Source organism: Lycorma delicatula, chromosome 1, assembly GCF_047948215.1.
Source record: "Lycorma delicatula isolate Av1 chromosome 1, ASM4794821v1, whole genome shotgun sequence".
NCBI lineage: Eukaryota > Metazoa > Arthropoda > Insecta > Hemiptera > Fulgoridae > Lycorma > Lycorma delicatula.
In genome coordinates, this window is record NC_134455.1 from 84,189,735 (window position 1) to 84,202,827 (window position 13,093).

Consider the following 13,093-nt stretch of genomic DNA (forward strand, 5'->3'; position numbering starts at 1 on the left):
GGCGTTCGGCGATGAGCGGAGTCGATCTATCTTACGGCTCCGTAATATGGGTGGCATAGGTGTGGGTGCGGAGTGCCGCAGGGCGTTGGATGCGAGCCGGGGTGTGGTCGTTTGTGGGGACCTTCTGGATGTGGATGTCTCTGGGGTGGTTGACGAGCTTTGCCACCAAGATGTTGTTGAAGTGGAACGTGTGGTGGGGCGGCGGAGCGGAACAGAAGAGCCGACACCGTCTCTTGTATTGACATTCAGTCTCCCTGTTCCACCGGAGAGGATTGGGGTGGGTTGCCTCTCGGTTCGGGTGCGACCATTCGTGCCCGGCCCGCGGCGGTGTTTTGGGTGCCGGGGTTTTGGTCATACCACAGCATCTTGTACAGGGACAGAGATCTGTGCTCGATGTTCTAAGGAGGGTCACAGTGGCGCTGACTGCGAGGAGAGTGAGGGGTGCGCGGGCTGCGGTGGTCCGCACGCGGCGCGCTCCCGAGATTGCCCAACTTTTGGGGAAGGGAAGGCAATTCTCAAGGTCTGTGCGGAGCGGGGGCTGTCTTTTCCGGCTGCACGTGGAGAGTGTAAGGGGATGGACAACTCACGGAGCCTGGTTGGGCCAGACGTGTCTTTTGCCGCCGCTGCAGCTGGGCAGGTTCCTGTAAGTGCTGATGGTCAGCGGTGTGGGTCCTGCGGTGAGCTTGGGAGGCTTGTTCGGATGCTGTCTGATCGGGTGGCTTCGCTTGCAGCCACTGTCTCGGAGCTGACAAGGGTGAGTGGAAGGTCCTCCGTCGCAGCTGGTGAGTCGGGCGGTGGGATGCATGCGGGGGTTCCTGTTCCCGGGGCCGTGCCGCCACGAGTGGCGACTGTCACGGCTGGCGGTGAGCCGCCTGGTGGGCTCCCCATGGGGGGGGCCCGCGTGGCTGTCTCTTCTGGGATGTCAGCTGCAGCGTCCCGGTCGAGTGGATCTCCTCCACCATCACCTCATGTACTGGAGGATGTGGTTGGGGAGCCGCCCGACCCTGGGGCATCGGAGTTCTTTAGGATGGAAAGTACAAAGGGGAAAAGCCGAATCGCGTGCAACTGATGTTTGTATAGTTTCTGAAATTTATTTTTTTTTTTTATTTGTTTTTTTGCACTTGTGAACATTGTTCGGTGGAATGTTGGAGGTGTTCGGTCCCGCATTGGGGATGTCGGAGTGCTGGCGCGCGCTCGTGGTCCACTGGTCATGTGTTTCCGGGAAGCTCACCTTCTACAACATGACCGAGTTACACTTAGAGGATGCTTCTGCGAGAGGTGCGACTGCCTAGTGGACGGTAGGGGGAGTGGTGGAGTGGCGGTTTTCGTGGGGAGTGGGGTGTCGGCTGCAGGGGTTCGGCTGGCCACTGTCATTCCTGCTGTTGCGGTGGGGGTCTCTGTTCCCTTCGGGTTGCATGTCTGCGATCTGTGTCTCTCGCCGAGCGCTGGGTTCGGTGCTTTGGATGTCTCGGGTCTCCTCACGCGGGTGCCATCTCCATCGTTGGTGGTGGGAGACTTTGATGCCCATCGTATTTCCTGGGGCTCAACCTTCTGCTCCACTCGAGGAGGTGCGATGGACGGATTGAGGCGGTGTTTTGACCTTTGCCTGCTGAATGGTGGATCGCATGCATTCGTGTCCTTGTCAACTGGTGCTGTGTCTAGCTTGGGTCTTTCCATGTGCTCGCCGAGTGTGCTCCCTCATTTTGATTGGTCGATTTGTGATGACTTTCACGGCAGTGATCATAGACCAATTATTGTTAGTTTCGGTGTGGACTGCGAGATTGGGGGAGGGCCGCGGAGATGGATTGTTGAGGGGGCGGATTGGAGCGGATACTGTGGGGCGTTCCGGTCTCGGTGTGACGGTATGGCGGGCATCCTCGACCAATGTTCTTCTTTTGCGTCCATGATGCTTGGAAGTGCCAACGGATGTATCCCACAAGCATCGGGTGGTCCTGGACGTCCTTTCGTCCCGTGGTGGAGCGATGAGTGCAGGGATGCTATTGGGAGTCGACGGCAGGCATTGCGTGGGGGTTTGATCGTGGGACTGCAGCGGAGCATCTAGGTTTGTACCGCGGGGCTGGAGCGGTGTGCCGTCGAGTGTTCTTGGACGCTGGGAGGAGTTCGTGGACGAAATGCGTGAGCACTATCTCGCGCACTACTTCCACGTCTACTGTATGGAAGAAAATTCGTGCAATCTTCGGATCACCGAAACAATCTATTCTTGGTCTTATTGATGAAGGAGAACTCCTTTCATCATCCTCGGAAGTGGCAAATAGTCTAGCAAAATCTTTCCGCTCGGTGTCTCTCACCTCATCATATAATTACGATTTTCAACGGTACAAGATACAAATGGAGGTGTTGTCGTTAAACATTGGTGATTCGGTTGGTGAATTAAACACTCCATTCGTATTTAAAGAATTGTTACATGCACTTAAAAATTCACGGGACACTTCCCCTGGACCGGACAACATTCGCCTTTCCATGCTTTCACACCTTCCTAATTCGGCACTACAACAACTTTTGAATATTTTCAACGGTTTATTCTCCGAACAAGTCTTCCCACCCGGCTGGTCAGAAGCATTTATTATACCAGTACCAAAACCTGGTAAAGACCAGACGAACCCCTCAAGCTATCGCCCTATTTCATTAACAAGCGTTTTGTGTAAAATAATGGTTAGAATGGTAAACCGCAGACTACATGGTACTTGGAGAAACATGGCTTTCTATCTCCAGAACAGTGTGGTTTTCGACAAGGACGATCTTCTATTGACCATTTAGTGTCACTAGAAACAGCCATACAAAACGCTTTCCTCAATCGGCAACACCTCGTCGCTATCTTCTTTGATATAAAAAAGGCGTATGACACAGCCTGGCGACGTGGTATTCTTAACACTCTCCAAAAATGGGGAATCAAGGGTAATATGCTTGCTTTTATCCGGGGATTCTTAAATCACCGAACGGCTCGTGTTCGTGTAGATGATTCGCTCTCAGATAGTGTCATCTTGGAGAATGGAGTGCCCCAAGGTAGTGTATTAAGTGCCACCTTATTTTCTGTAGCCATAAATGATATTACCAAATGTGTTCAGGCTCCTGTCTCATGCTCTCTATTTGCTGACGACTTTGCTATCTACATTGCAAGCCGTTAGGCACCTACAGCAGAGAGACTACTGCAGAACACTATATATCACCTTGAAGCTTGGTCCAGGATTACTGGTTTCACATTTTCATCCGAAAAAACAAAATGTGTAGTTTTTTCTCGGCTACGAAACCCTTCTATTCCGCAAATTTTTCTGAACGGTGAGACTATTACTATCTCTACTTACATTAAGTTTTTAGGTTTAATTTTTGATAGCCGTCTTACTTGGGTCAAACATTTAAAAGAATTGAAAACAAAATGTTCCAAAATTCTAGATATGATGCGAGTCCTTACTAACACCAACTGGGGAGCCGATAGATCATGTATGATACGTTTTTACTATTCCTTTGTTCGCTCCCGTTTAGATTACGGTTGTGTGGCCTACTCATCAGCTCGTCAAACCGTGCTTAAAATGCTGGATAGTGTACATCATGCTTTCCTTCGGCTTGCCACAGGCGCGTTTAGATCTAGTCCTGTGGCAAGCTTACTGGTAGACTGTGGTGAACCATCACTTTGGGATAGACGAGACCAGCTTTTATTATCGTATTTTGCTCGTCTCAAAGGACAACCAAATCACCCGGCTCTTGAGTCAGTCTTTAGAAATCCTAATCTAAGAAAGTATGAGGACCATCCACGTCGTACTGCACCGGTAGGTATCCGTACCTGGCGTCTGCTGCAGCATATAAATGTTGACAAACCGTCATTCTTTCCTATATATCCTTGCTCATATCCTCCGTGGAGAATAAGCCTTATAAATTTTAATTTTGACCTGGCCACATACAATAAGCAATCAACACCATCTATTGTCTTTCAGCAAATGTTTCAGTGTGTTCTCTCCAAGACGAAACCAGACGCGGTTGTATACACTGATGGATCGAAACAAAACGATACGGTTGGGTGTGCTTTTGTTGTCAATGAGAGAACTTATATGTTTGGTCTCCCCAGTATTACGAGTGTGTTTACCGCTGAACTATATGCTATAAATAAGGCTCTAAACATCATTAACCCTAAATATAGAAAAATTCTTATTTGCAGTGACTCGTGTAGTGCTCTCCAAGCCTTAAAGAACTTTTATTCTAAACATCCTATCATCATTGAAATTTACAACGCAATCGCTGAGTTGAATAATCGCAACACAGAATTAAGTTTTTGCTGGGTCCCTAGCCACGTAGGGATTCCAGGTAATGAACATGCAGATTCCGCTGCCAAAGAAGCATGTAACCAGCCTCTTTTCACCACCCGAGTTGCTACTTCTGATTTCATTAACTATGTAAAACAATTATTAAGAACAAGGTGGCAAGGTGATTGGACAGCTACTGTTGATAATAAACTCCGTCAGATTAAAGATTCTGTGTTACCATGGAACTCCTCATACAGAAAACCCCGGCGTGAGGAAGTAGTACTCTGTCGATTGCGGATAGGACACACGAGAGTCACACACGAGTACCTGTTTACAAGAGGACAACCACCTCTATGCGCAAGATGCAACTGCCGCGTGACTGTGCGCCACATACTCGTGGACTGCATATGTTATGCGGCATTGCGTCGTAAATTTAAAATTCCTAGTAACATCCGTGGTATCTTGCGTGACGATAAGGAGGTTTTAAACCGCATGTTTATATTTTTACGTAGTATAGGGTTAATGCAAAAAATTTAATAAGTATGTATTCTTTAGTAATTGTATGTATTGTCCTATGTATTGTTTTGTTATCCGAGTAGGGAGCCTTTTACACTCTCTATCGGATTTTTTTGTTTTTTTTGTATGTTTTTTAAATTCGTCTGTGATATTAGTTATAAGTTTTATCTCCTTTTTTAGTTTTAAGTTTTATTTATTTTTAATGATAGTTTTTAACATAGTTTTAAGTTTTATTTATTTTTAATGTGATAGTTTTTAACATAGCTTTAAGTTTTATTTATTTTTAATATGATAGTTTTTAACAGAGTTTTAAGTTACATATTAGTGTTTTAGTTATCCGAGAATGGGCCTTTTACACCCATTCCGGATTTTGTTTCTGTGATAGTAGTTTTAAGTTTTAATTTTATCTAAAAACCTAAAATTATTTTTATTTATTTATTTATGTATTTATTTATCTATTTATTTATTTTCCGGGCGATGATAACGTTCAACCGTTTTTCGCCCATAAAAAAAAAAAAAAAAAAAAAAAAAAAGTAAAGGTCTCTATTCCCTTCAAATTGCATATCTGCAATCTGTATCTCTCACCGAACACTGAGTTCAGTGCTGTAGATGTCTCAAATCTCCTTACACAAATACCATCTCCATCGTTAATAGTAGGAGACTTCAATGCACATCATATTTCCTGGGGCTCAACCTTCTGCTCCACTCGAGGAAATATGATAAACAGATTGAGACAAGATTTTGACCTTTGCCTACTGAATAATGGATCACATACATTCATGTCCTTATCAACTGGTACTGTATCTAACCTGGATCTTTCCATATGCTCACCGAATGTACTCCCTCATTTTAATTGGTCGATTTGTGATGACTTTCACGGCAGTGATCATAGACCAATTATTATTAGTTTCGGTGTAGACTGCGAGATTAAAAGAATGCCACGGAGATGGATTGTTGAAAAGGCAGATTGGAACGGATACTGTAAAGCATTCCAGTCTCAGTATGACGATGAAGCGAACATCCTCGACCAATATTCTTCTTTTACGTCCATGATACTTAAGAATGCCAATAGATATATCCCACAAACATCGGGTAATCCTAGACGTCCTTTCGTTCCATGGTGGAACGATGAATGCAAAAATGCTATTAGGAATCGACGGCAGGCATTACGTAAATTTAATCGTAGGCCTACAACGGAACATCTAAATTTATACCGCAAGGCTAGAGCGGTGTGCCGTCGAGTATTCTTGGACGCTAAGAGGAATTCATGGACGAAATACGTGAGCACTATCTCACGCACTACCTCCACGTCTACTGTATGGAAGAAAATTCGTGCAATCTTCGGATCACCGAAACAATCTATTCTTGGTCTTATTGATGAAGGAGAACTCCTTTCATCATCCTCGGAAGTGGCAAATAGTCTGGCAAAATCTTTCCGCTCGGTGTCTCTCACCTCATCATATAATAACGATTTTCAACGGTACAAGATACAAATGGAGGTGTTGTCGTTAAACATTGGTGATTCGGATGGTGAATTAAACACTCCATTCGTATTTAAAGAATTGTTACATGCACTTAAAAATTCACGGGACACTTCCCCTGGACCGGACAACATTCGCCTTTCCATGCTTTCACACCTTCCTAATTCGGCACTACAACAACTTTTGAATATTTTCAACGGTTTATTCTCCGAACAAGTCTTCCCACCCGGCTGGTCAGAAGCATTTATTATACCAGTACTAAAACCTGGTAAAGACCAGAAGAACCCCTCAAGCTATCGCCCTATTTCATTAACAAGCGTTTTGTGTAAAATAATGGAGAGAATGGTAAACCGCAGACTTACATGGTACTTGGAGAAACATGGCTTTCTATCTCCAGAACAGTGTGGTTTTCGACAAGGACGATCTTCCATTGACCATTTAGTGTCACTAGAAACAGCTATACAAAACGCTTTCCTCAATCGGCAACACCTCGTCGCTATCTTCTTTGATATAAAAAAGGCGTATGACACAGCCTGGCGAAGTGGTATCCTTAACACTCTCAAAACATGGGGAATCAAGGTCAATATGCTTGCTTTTATCCGGGGATTCTTAAATCACCGAACGGCTCGTGTTCGTGTGGATGATTCGCTCTCAGATAGTGTCATCTTGGAGAATGGAGTGCCCCAAGGTAGTGTATTAAGTGCCACCTTATTTTCAGTAGCCATAAATGATATTACCAAATGTGTTCAGACTCCTGTCTCATGCTCTCTATTTGCTGACGACTTTGCTATCTACATAGCAAGCCGTTCGGCACCTACAGCAGAGAGACTACTGCAGAACACTGTATCTCACCTTGAAGCTTGGTCCAGGATTACTGGTTTCTCATTTTCATCCGAAAAAACAAAATGTGTAGTTTTTTCTCGGCTACGAAACCCTTCTATTCCGCAAATTTTTCTGAACGGTGAGACTATTACTATCTCTACTTACATTAAGTTTTTAGGTTTAATTTTTGATAGCCGTCTTACTTGGGTCAAACATTTAAAAGAATTGAAAACAAAATGTTCCAAAATGCTAGATATGATGCGAGTCCTTACTAACACCAACTGGGGAGCCGATAGATCATGTACGATACGTTTTTACTATTCCTTTGTTCGCTCCCGTTTAGATTACGGTTGTGTGGCCTACTCATCAGCTCGTCAAACCGTGCTTAAAATGCTGGATAGTGTACATCATGCTTTCCTTCGGCTTGCCACAGGCGCGTTTAGATCTAGTCCTGTGGCAAGCTTACTGGTAGACTGTGGTGAACCATCACTTTGGGATAGACGAGACCAGCTTTTATTATCGTATTTTGCTCGTCTCAGAGGACAACCAAATCACCCGGCTCTTGAGTCAGTCTTTAGAAATCAAAATCTAAGAAAGTATGAGGACCATCCACGTCGTACTGCACCGGTAGGTATCCGTACCTGGCGTCTGCTGCAGCATATAAATGTTGACAAACCGTCATTCTTTCCTATATATCCTTGCTCATATCCTCCGTGGAGAATAAGCCTTATAAATTTTAATTTTGACCTGACCACATACAATAAGCAATCAACACCATCTATTGTCTTTCAGCAAATGTTTCAGTGTGTTCTCTCCAAGATGAAACCAGACGCGGTTGTATACACTGATGGATCGAAACAAAATGATACAGTTGGGTGTGCATTTGTTGTTAATGAGAGAACTTATATGTTTGGTCTACCCGGTATTACGAGTGTGTTTACCGCTGAACTATACGCTATAAATAAAGCTCTAAACATCATTAACCCTAAATATAGAAAAATTCTTATTTGCAGTGATTCGTGTAGTGCTCTCCAAGCCTTAAAAAACTTTTATTCCAAACATCCTATCGTCATTGAAATTTACAACGCAATCGCTGAGTTGAATAATCACAACACAGAATTAAGTTTTTGCTGGGTCCCTAGCCACGTAGGGATTCCAGGTAATGAACATGCAGATTCCGCTGCCAAAGAAGCATGTAACCAGCCTCCTTTCACCACCCGAGTTGCTACTTCTGATTTCATTAACTATGTAAAACAATTATTAAGAACAAGGTGGCAAGGTGATTGGACAGCTACCGTTGATAATAAACTCCGTCACATTAAAGATTCTGTGTTACCATGGAACTCCTCATACAGAAAACCCCGGCGTGAGGAAGTAGTTCTCTGTCGATTGCGGATAGGACACACGAGAGTTACACACGAGTACCTCTTTACAAGAGGACAACCACCTCTATGCGCAAGATGCAACTGCCGCGTGACTGTGCGCCACATACTCGTGGACTGCATATGTTATGCGGCATTGCGTCGTAAATTTAAAATTCCTAGTAACATCCGTGGTATCTTGCGTGACGATAAGGAGGTTTTAAACCGGATGTTTATATTTTTACGTAGTATAGGGTTAATGCAAAAAATTTAATAAGTATGTATTCTTTCATAATTGTATGTATTGTCCTATGTATTGTTTTTGTTATCCGAGTAGGGAGCCTTTTACACTCCCTATCGGATTTTTTTTGTTTTTTTTGTTCGTTTTTTAAATTCGTCTGTGATATTAGTTGTAAGATTTTTGTGATATTAGTTTTAAGTTTTATCTCCTTTTTTAGTTTTAAGTTTTATTTATTTTTAATGTGATAGATTTTAACATAGTTTTAAGTTTTATTTATTTTTAATGTGATAGTTTTTAACATAGCTTTAAGTTTTATTTATTTTTAATGTGATAGTTTTTAACAGAGTTTTAAGTTACATATTAGTGTTTTTGTTATCCGAGAATGGGCCTTTTACACCCATTCCGGATTTTGTTTCTGTGATAGTAGTTTTAAGTTTTAATTTTATCTAAAAACCTAAAATTATTTTTATTTATTTATTTATTTATCTATTTATTTATTTTCCGGGCGATGATAACGTTCAACCGCTTTTCGCCCTTAAAAAAAAAAAAAAAAAAAAAAAAAAAAAACTCACAAACTAATACGCATATGGTGATCTTGTGAATTATGAAACATATGTTTCAAAAGTATCATCTCCTCTTTTGAGGGTTGTGATATTATCGACTGTTTTAGTATCACCACCCACGACATGTAAACCAGAGATGATGCTGATGGCATTTTGAATAACTAACTCACTTGGTACTCGATTATAAATGCTGTTTTAATTACTATACCCCCTCCACCCTATTCAATCCCCACCATACCCAATCAACACCTAATGTTTAAAAAAATACATAATTTAAAAATATTACATACCTTTCAATTCCACAGTATGATGATATTTCACGCCGACAGAGGGCACACCTTCCATCGTTTACGATCAACATTCCTGCACACCCGTCGCAGTACCTATGGTTGCATCCTTCAACCTGAACAGATACCGGTTCTGATAAACAGACCGGGCATCTGTTTAAGTTGTCAACAATTGATCCAGCGACGGATTGCAGACTTTCTTGTACCATAAATGATGCCGAAGATTGTGCTTCTGACGACGACGTAGGTAAGGTAATGTCAGTATTGCTGGAGGTGGTCTAATGTGTGGTCGTCTTGGTGGAGACGCTGTAGGTAATGTTAGTATTGCTGGAGGTGGTCGTCTTGGTGGAGACGCTGAAGGCGGTCGTCTTGGTGAAGACGCTGTTGGCAATGTTAGTATTGCTGGAGGCGGTCTAATTAGTGGTCGTCTTTGTTGAGGTGATGGTGGTGGAGACGCTGGTGACGGTAGCGGTGTTGACTGTTGAGATTGTTCTTCCTCCATCTCCCTCATTATTCTATAACACCTCCTTTTAATTCGGTTTGCTGAATTAACAATATCTTGACACACGAAGTATACCTCTTCAGCGTCGTCAGTGTTTCTTAAGAGCCTCACACAGGCATGATTAATTGAGGCTCTTGCTGATGAAATTTCGCGGATGTTCTCCATCTTAACCCAGTGAAGTTTTAACAGCGAATGCTATACATAACGTTTACTTCAATAATGTAAACTTGTTATCTCTGTAGGCATCAATTTCCGTAGTTTTAATTGCAACTGCATTTTTTTTATCGTATATAATTTATGCAGTTATTAAAACGCAATAACAAGGAAAATAATATTATTTTCCTTGTTCTTGATATTATTTTAAAATAATATTATTTTAGAATTTTTTTTACTTGTTCTTTAAAATAATATTTTTTTAATAATTTTTCCTTGTTCTTTAAAATAATAATTTTTTAATATTTTTTCCTTGATCAGTTTTAATAATTTTTATCACTGTTGTTCCAACTAGTATTTACAATGGATGTGTTTTTTAGACTTAATACTTTTTACACTATTACAAGAATTGGTAATAAAAAGATTTTTGTTCCAAAGTGGTCAAGTAAATTATCTACTGTACCGATTTAAACGCCTAAAAAACTAGCCTTATTAGGCTTTATTTATGAAGGTGATGGTCTACGAGTAAGATGCGTAGATTGTGGTGTATGTGTAAATATGTGGGAACAATTTGATAACCACCAAACACATAAAACCTGTTGTAAATTTTATTAAGAAAAAAACCGATTTGGGTAAAGAGTTCTACAATCCGTCGGTTAAACAACTCTTACAGTCGTACAATATAAATCACTATTCCACACATTCGGATAAAAAAACGTCGATAGTCGAACGATTTAATCGAACACTGAAAACGATGATGTGGACAAAATTTACCGAACAAGGAACCTACAGGTGGTTAGAATTACTACCGAAATTGATCGCAAAATACAACAACACCAGTCACCGCACTATCGGAATGAAACCGAAAGATGTAAATAAGCGAAACCAAGCCGCTCTTTTACAGCGGTTAAATACGGTACTCTATCGAAAACCTACTTTACTGAAATACAATGTCGGCGATCGAGTGCGTATAAGCAAATTTAAAAAGACATTCGCCAAAGGATATCTACCGAATTGGACGAATGAAATATTTATCGTACATAAGGTACATGATAATACGCGTCCGTGTACTTACACGTTGATCGATGATCACGGTGAGGTGGTGAGTGGTAAATCTTACGCTGAAGAGCTCACTAAAAGTAACGTTACAAATAATGTGTATTTAGTCGAGAAAGTCTTACGAAGAAAAGGCGATAGGCTATTTGTAAAGTGGCAAGGGTTTGATGGAAAACACAACAGTTGGATACATAAGGCGGATTTGGTGTAGTGAATCGATCAGTCATAAACATGAAGTTGGAACGTCAACAGGTCGGTAATATTACGCTAGAGAACTTCGACGATTATACAGGAGCCGGGTGTGGAGAGGGAAAAAAGTCTCGTCATGGACCTCTTCTACCGAATACAATCAGATGTATTATCTGCGGACCGTCTAATTGCGGAAAAACAAATGTCCTATTCAACTTGCTGTTCTCACCGGTCGGTTTACGATTCAGAAATATTTACGTGTTTTCCAAATCGCTGTACCAACCGAAATATACGTTTCTAGAACATGTCATGCCCGGTGTTCCGGAGATCGGCTATTTTGCCTATTCTGAAAACGATCATGTAATGGCACCTGACGAAGCGGAACCGAACTCGATAATGATTTTCGACGATGTAGCTTGCGAAAAGCAACATAATATTCGCAAGTACTTTGCAATGGGACGACACAACAACATCGATAGCTTTTATTTGACACAGACATATTCTAATGCCGGGAAGCACCTTGTACGGGACAACGCAAATCTGCTTCTTATATTCAAACAAGATGACCTCAACTTACATCACATATATCAAGATCATGTAAATACCGATATGAAATTCGATCGGTTTAAAAGTCTGTGCGGTGTTGCATGGGGAAAACGACATGGATTTTTGGTTATGGATAAGGAGAGTGATATCAACGGTGGACGGTATAGAGTAGGCTTCGATGTTTTTGTAAAAGAAATCAGTTGATAGTCGGTAACAATGGCAAGCATACACACTTACGAGGACGGTATACCGTACGCTAACGCGATACATTTTAGACAAAAGCCGCAAAACAACTTGTGTTCCAAATATTTTAGCGCCCGTCAGAAGTTTTGCGGCAACTACGTTTGTCGCAAAGTGAATTACTGTGAAAATAAAGACCGACGTTGTTGGCGACATGTAAAAAGAATGAATCGTGACTATCCGTTGGTCATTCTGTTGATGATTACTAGCGAAGGTAAGATTTTCAATAAGCGTATATGGTTAAAATTTTTAGAAGAATGCGACAAGTACGAGATGCCTATCGAACTGGTGGTTTACGATAAAAACATGTTCAACACAACAGTCCGACACGGATGGAACTTTATTTCAAGATTTAGACCCTCTCCGTTCGTGTACAAAAAGCCTTTATTGGAACTTCGAAACCGTCATGCGTCTATACAAACGTTTACATGCACATGTTGGAATACGGTAGTCGCCTAGAAGGAGCGAGATGCTGTATAGTGATCACGGAACGAACTATTCCGATAAGATCGTCCAAGACGTTGTACCGCTTAGGGTTATCATACGGTAGAAAATGTTTTGTGGACACGGCTTACGGAGTACAATTTACCGACCAAGTACCGGAAACATTACCGATAAGACGAGGAGGATTACCGTTTGACATCGTGAACAACAGGGCGCAGGCGCTCTTTTCTGGCGAATTTCTAAACGAAGCGCTACCTACGTTGCGATTATACGCAGATTCGTTCGGATTGAGGTACAACGAACGACGCGAACTGTTTGAAATCCAAAACGAAAACCTGCTGCGAAAGTGGTGCGAATATGCAGGAGCGAAACCGGACGAATTTTGGTTGTTGAATAGCTATCTGTTGCATTTACATTCGGAAGGTGACCGTCATCC